Source organism: Atta cephalotes (assembly GCF_000143395.1).
Source record: "Atta cephalotes unplaced genomic scaffold scaffold00008, whole genome shotgun sequence".
In the NCBI taxonomy this organism is placed as follows: Eukaryota; Metazoa; Arthropoda; class Insecta; order Hymenoptera; family Formicidae; genus Atta; species Atta cephalotes.
Window position 1 is genome coordinate 5,021,495 of NW_012130072.1, and position 6,675 is coordinate 5,028,169.

Below are 6,675 nucleotides of genomic sequence, written 5' to 3' on the forward strand. Positions count from 1 at the left end.
TTTCTGATTAAATAATGGCGGTTTTTAAATTCGAATAATATTCACGTGTCGCTATAATAAACTGTAACGTAACGGCAGACGAATTAAAACTATGATTAAACGATCTTTTCATATATATATATATATATATTTACCATGGTTATAGCAAGAACTCCCCCTCCTGTTCTAAAATCTGAAGCATGGCAATCCCGATAAATGTGAAAATTTTTGCATAATAGTTTTTTATATACGTATAAAAAAATGTATAAATATCATATATTCGCAAATGATATGACATACGTAAAAAAAAATGATATGACATATGTACTATAATAACAACAAGAACTCATTTTGTAGATTAAGTTTTTTGTTATGAAAAAAAAACTATTAAAATTCCATATATTGTAATCTGGGAAAGGTTTTACATCATTTTGATTATGGAGAACAGTTTGAAAGTCAAGGCTGAGTTCTCTGTGTAATTTGCTTGGAATGAAAAAAATTTATTATTTCACTGACATTTATAAATAATGACGGTCTGCCATATCGAACGTCAAAATAATATCTCTGGAGGATTCGTTCTTTGCATAAAATTAATTTCTTATACGGACTGTAAAGTATATTTATCATCACTATCTAACTGATTTTTGTCATTATATTTTATACATTTTTAAATAATGATTTTGACAAAGTGTTCATAAGAAACAATAACTGCGATTATGATGAACACATGAAATTCCGTAACAATCGATCATCTAACCATCTTTGTGAATATCGGACATTTTCCATGTAACAATCATCAAGATCGCTACATAAATTAGAATACATTACATCATGTTTTTTATCTCTTTGACGATGATAACTAATGTAAAGCGAAAGAAGGATAATATCTGAAGATGGCATCAAAACTAAAACATGTAATGATATTTTTAGATTCTATTATGTATGTATTTAACTCTAATTAATAATATTTATACGTTCACATTCTTAAAAAATCGACTTTTATTTGCTCGTTTATCGTTATATTGTTATTGTATTTATAAATTATGTATATAAGAAAATAATAATTATTATATTAAGAAAGTCTATATAAGAAATTCTCGATAATCTTATCATTATTATAAAATACAATTTTATTTAAAAGTATGCAACACTGAGAGTTCCGTTGTTTGATTAATAACATGATTCTCAAAAAATCCAACACGCACCAATTAACTTTATTTCATCATATTTTATGTGTTAAACATCGATCAATGTGATGATATTGTATGAATCAAAATTAAATTGCTCTTTAAAATTTTGTCTGTTTAAAAGTATACACAAAGCAATAAACATTACATATAATGCTTGATATAATTATACTTGACTAATTTATATGATCAGCTAATTTATATAATGAAATCTCAATGTCAAAAGTATTTGATTTATTTTAGAAAACGTTATTTAAAAAATATTTTAGTGAAGTTTTATTAAAATTTTTATTAAAATTGTATTAATTTTATATTAATTTACAATTAGAAGCAACGTAGTATACTATTTAAAAATATAGCATTGTTTTTATATATAATAAAAATAGTAGATTCTCTGCATTCATTAATAATATCAAATCACAAAATTTTTAAACTATAAATTTTAAACCGCACAATATTATAAATATCTTTATAAGTTCATATTATTTTTCTATAAATTTATATTATTATTTATAAATTAAATTAATAATTTATATAAATTATTAAATTAATACTTATAAATTAAATTAATAATTATATTAATTAATAATTATAAATTGTTTCTGTTTATAAATCATTCTATATATATTTTAAGTAATGTAGTATATAATACATAGACAGCACATATATTTTTATTATTAGATATTGTTTATTCTCTATAGGTTATATTATTATTTATTAAGTTTAACTGGATTGCTTTTATTTACAAATCATCCTATAAATTTAAACTTTTAGAGGTTTAAAAAGATCTTTAGAGCCTTTAGAGATTTAAAAATACAAAATATAAATAATAGAGAGCATACAGCCACAGCACTAGATATTTTAAGCGAAAGTCATATATTTAAAATTATATTATGATAAAAAGTAAACGTTTTACATCCTATAAACATTTTTCTATTCTTCTCGATCCAAGAGTAAATTGAATATTTAACATTGTAATAAAAAATAAATATCTCTACAAATAGTTAGCATTTCATTTTAAAAAATATATTATAAAAAATAATAATACATCTTGTTTTACTACTTTATGATAATAATTTTTTTATGATTACCTTATCTGGAGTTGAATTGCTAAGAGATGAGTTTTCTAATTTTTTTTTTAAAATTTGTCTTGTTTGTGTATACATTTTATCATTAAAAAAATTTTTTAAATACAAACAATTAATAAACTTTCTTTTAAAATGATTCAGTTGTCCTTCATTCGTTCAGCGACGCGGAAGAACTGATGCTTGGAACAGCGTGGCTATCAGCTTTAATAAGTTTCTTAATAGAAGAATCGTTACGAACCAAACATTGCGAAACACTAAAGCATGAACTGATACAAAGAGTGCGTTGCAATGAAATATGTTGTAAACTCATCGTAAAGGGTCAAGGAGTTATCAAAAAAGTAATACGTACGATAATGTAATATTATTTACGAATTTTATGAAATCATTTAGCTTTTACGTATATAAGTATATATGTAAAAGCTAAATGATTTCATAAAATTCGTAAACAGATATATATACATATATCTGTTTTTTTATATGAATCTTATTTATCTCTACGTATTGCTAATCATACTGGTATCTTAAAATTCACGTGTACAGATTGATGACATATTCATAGTGCGTTCTTATTTCAAGAATATAAATTGTCTTATTTATTCTTAATAAAACAATTTATATTCTTGAAATAAGAACGGACTATGAATATGTCATCAATCTGTGATCTTTTGTGATTAGTTTATGACATCAAGATTAAACAATAATCAATAGAAATAAAAAATGTTTTGAGAATAAATAAAAAAAAGAAGATAAAAGTGCTAATATCAGCCAATGTTGGAGTATATAATTAACACTTACGTTAAAATATTACATTGGTATTGTAATTAATAACCGTAAATGTTTATGTATGGTTTTGATATTTTTTACTACGAAAAAGCAAATATTGAATTAAAAAGCGTTTGACAAGCGTATATAAATGTTTAAATAAAAATAGAAAGTGGATTATAAGTTATGAGATCTACAAAGCAGTCGCGAAAAAATTTTATATTAAAAAATGAGTCATAAGCCGACATTCATAGTAGTCTCTTTTATTTAAGATAATCTTATTACATAAAATGGTATGAACTAATTAAAAGATCATGTTAGTATCTTAAGAGTTATTTAAGATGGTCTTGAAATAAGAACGGATCATGAAATAAGAATCGATTATAGATCGATATTCATAAGTCAGTATTCAGTAGTCAGTTCTTATTTAAGATCGTACTTAAGTATAGCCTTAAAATGTCATAAATCGAAAGCAAATATTAATAATTGGATCTTATATTTAAGACCGTCTTAAGTACAGTCTTATGAAGTCAATCACAGAATTAGTATGTTAGTATGTTAAGATATTAAAATAAGAACCGATTATGGCTATTTATAGTCCTTATTTTGAAGATCACATTAATAAGTTTTGTTTTAAGGCACTCTCTAGATTAAAGTTGGAGAATAAGCAAAGCTTGATTAAAATCTATATACATGACTTTTGTCTTAATCCATTAAAGACCAAGACAAATTTTTTTTCTCAAAATTTAAAATCCTTTTAATGACAAGCTACATGCCCTTAAAGAGCCTACTTGCCAAAAATTTTCACCCTGGATCGTTTAGGCAGGGGAGGAGGATTTCAATTTTGCGATCATTGGTCAAAATTTGGTCTCAAAGTTAACTTACTTTTTTTGGTCGAAAAATCAATCAGCGGTCCTTAATGGTTAATAAGTGTAAGCTTAAGTGTTATTTTATTAAATATTTCATAATCACATAAGGTCATTTTATTTGATTGCTAAATAAGATGATATATTGCTGATATATTGCTAAATAAAGTGATCTTCACATCAGCAAAATTTATATACGTGACTTGTTAAAATCTTTCGGACTGTCTTATCGTGTTTTAGAAACATATCTTATTTGAAATAAGTATAGACTTAAAGTTATCTTATTAACCATGTATTCATAGTCATATTAGATGTGGGAAAAAGTTCATGGCGTTTTTCCCGTTACATCTAACGGGAAAAACGCCACAAACTTTTTCCCATACCTAATATTATATAACTCTAATATTCGTGAGAGCTCATATTGTCCTCACACGTTAACACGTCGTGCATGCAAGAATGCTATCACATCTTGCAAGCGTAAAAGATGTCATTCGTGATGATATTATATGAAAATAAAAGATCGTATATAAATTTATATTATTACTTTTAATCATCAATTTCATAACAGTTAAGATTCTCGTTTATTAGACATAATATAACAATTAAATTTATTTAATTAAAGTTTACTTAAAAAATATAATTAAAGAATGTAGTTAAAGAATTATACGTTTAGAATAAAGAAACAATTAATTATATAGTTATTATTTATAATAGATTAACAATAATAATTTACATTGTTAATATAATTTCATATCTTAAAATCAATTTTTGCATAATTCTATGTGTGTAATTGATTTAAATATAAAAAGTAATCTGTAATGAGATAAGATATTTAAAAATCACTTGTTTATTTAATTGTTTACAATAATAGAAATTGTTAATTTACAATCACCAAGTTTTGTGAAAAATCATTATTGTTATATTAATTTTGGATCAATTAAGTTAATAGAATTATTTCTGTAAAAAACGCGGAAATAATAATTTGTTTCAATAATATAGTCATCAATAGTTTATAAAAATTAAATTAAATGTTTATTTAATTATTTGAACTGTATGTTTATAATTAAAGTTTTGAATCATATGCATGTACACGATGTCTTGTTAGATTTCATAAGAATTTTATATGACATGTTTAAATCTCAAATATTTGACTATAATTACTTTATAATAAAATTTTTCGATTGATATCACTAAAATAGCAGCTGAAAATAAGATAAGTACATTAGATAAATTCTAGTTTCAAATATTGTCTGCATTTCAAACAATATACTTTAACCTTTAGACTGTCCGGAAAGCCACTTTTATAGCTCTTGTGGGTATACAATTAGTAGAGGAAAGTCCCCTATTATGAAATAAGCGCCTAATATGAGATAGAGACGTTTCGATTAAACTAATAAATACTATTGGTTCTACTATGAATTTATTGCTCTTGGATTGAAAACTATTTAGTGGAAAATTTATTACTAAATCATGCCTGTAATTGTTGTAAAAAGAGATTTTAGAATTTGGATGTTTTCAAGTTTTATTGAGATAAGCCTTGTTTATTAACAAAAAAGTAAATATTTGACAATAAATTCTTTATGCAGTGATAGAATAGATCGTACTAACAGAAAAATATGAGATATGTTGAATTGCTTAATTAAATAGAAGTATTAGATTTGATAATCGTAACATCGTAAGGTATAAGAATTGTTTATGAGATACCCAGGGTATTTTTAATATAACTTATGCTCCTATGTCATAGTGGAAATCATTGTATAATGTAATTGTAATAAATGTTATTGTACAATAATTAAATGGACAACTGGAATGAACGAGTACCTGTTTCTACGATGCTTGGTTCCAATTATTTGAAGACGAAGGTAAATACAATGCATCGCATGCTTATTTTGCGCGCAAATTGGCTGGTGTTTGTTTGTATTTTCCTCTATTTGCTAAATTTAAAAAACTAAACATTTTTCTTGGATTTTACTAAAGGAAAAAGTATAGAAAGTTGTGCTATGCTATGCATTCCGTGTATTATATACGAGGGGGTAACCACTTAATGTAATCCTGGGACAGAATCCTTGAAATCGTTATAAAATTCATATGAAATCTCTATGTATAATCTGATAATAATAAACAGTAATCACAAGAAATTATTGTATAATATTAAATAAAATATATTTTACCAAATGACTTCATATGTAATGAAAAAATTATTTGTAATCAGATGAAATTATGTAATAATTATATAAAGAATATAAAATCAAATGAAATCATGTAATCTGTAGGACAATATTTCAGCTAGTGGTTACCTCCTCAATTATACATTAATTTTGAAATGTTTTATAGATTAATTTAATATAATATAACTGTCTGTTTAATTACATACATTAAAAAAACATTTTATTATTAAATCTATAAACAAGAAACTACGAATTACCTAATTGCTTATTACAAATTTAAAATTATTATAAATAAAAAACAGACGATGTTTCGATCTCGCACTTCATCATCCTTAGTTAAAAACTAAATAATAAATGATGTATAGATATATCCGAACATATACAGGGTGTTTGGAAATAATCGCCAAATATTTCATAGGCAGGTAGAACGAACTAATCTGAGTCGAAAAATCCTCTACTATTTTGTAAGTTTCCCTAATAGTTAACGAGATATTAATCCTTAAAGACAGTCGAATATTACTGCGAAGTGTATACGCCTACCGATCGCTTGGCGCGCGGGCCTTGGGAGTTGGGGATTGGCTGGCAAGCATGCCGTCCGAGCTACGGTGGCTTGCGACGGTTTGCG